Raw genomic sequence first — 1,264 nt, forward strand, 5'->3', positions numbered from 1 at the left:
AAAAAAAAAAAAAATCAGGCTCAGTACCTGTAGCTCAGGGAGCCAGCCGCATACACTGGGGCTGGGGGGTTCGAACCCGGCCCAGACCTGCTAAACAACAATGACAACAACAACAAAATAGCCAAATGTTGTAGTGGAGGCCTGTAGTCTCAGCTACTTGGGACGCTGAGCAAGAGAATCGCTTAAGCTTAAGAGGTTGAGGTTGCTATGAGCTGTGACGCCACAGCACTCTACCAAGGGAGACATAGTGAGCCTCTGTCTCAAAAAAAAAAAAAAAAAAAAAAATCAGTGAGTCAGAAAGACATAGGCAATTCCAGAATTTGTATGGAAGAACAACATAGGAGCCCAATCAGGTTAAAAGGGGAGGCAAAAAGATGCTTATAAATAGCACTTTACAAAAAAATTGATAAAAATTTTCACTGTCTCCATTAAAAAATGGGAGAGGGAGTGTTTCTGATGGAAATTACTGAGGAACTTTAAGCTACTCCCCAATTTTTCCTCAATGTCAGCCACATTTGCAGGTAGCTAACATATTTATTGAGCACCTGTTGTGTGGCACTAATTAAATCTTTTGTAATATAGAGATTTTTTCATGTACAAAATTACAGGAAAATCGTATGTTTCTCTATATTCAAATATAACCTGGAACAAAAGAAATAATCTATATAATGTAATAATATTTCACACATTTCATTTAGCTAGGTGAAAACATAAGTCACTTGATCTTTTCCATATAGCTCAATCAGGAAGCAGTGGAAAAACTTCTATTTGTGAATTATTCCCATATCCTAAATCATCACACTCCTAGACAGAGACATGTAAACAGGCTCATCCAGCCACCTCATTTTTATCCATTCATATGCAACCACACAGACATTCTATTACATTCTGAATTATGCTCATTTACCTACAGAAGTTCAATGTAAGCACAGAAATACCCAGTTCACTTTCTAGTTTGACCTATTGAGAGGATATACATTCATACTCTTACTATATATTTATATATCTAATACACACCTCTGTAACAAAACCGTAACAGTTTGTCATGGTTTGTTATACAAACATCAACCAGAATGATACTTTTTTTTTTTCAGAATGAAACTTTTATACATTTCTATCACCAAAAGAACCACTTTCATGCATTCTTGTCCCTAAAAGAACCACTATGGCTCGGCGCCTATGGCTCAACCGGCTAAGGTGCCAGCCACATACACCTGAGCTGGCAGGTTCGAATCCAGCCTGGACCTGCCAAACAACAATGACA

Source organism: Otolemur garnettii, unplaced genomic scaffold (genome assembly GCF_000181295.1).
Source record: "Otolemur garnettii isolate 467f Iridium unplaced genomic scaffold, OtoGar3 scaffold00011, whole genome shotgun sequence".
Classification (NCBI taxonomy): Eukaryota; Metazoa; Chordata; class Mammalia; order Primates; family Galagidae; genus Otolemur; species Otolemur garnettii.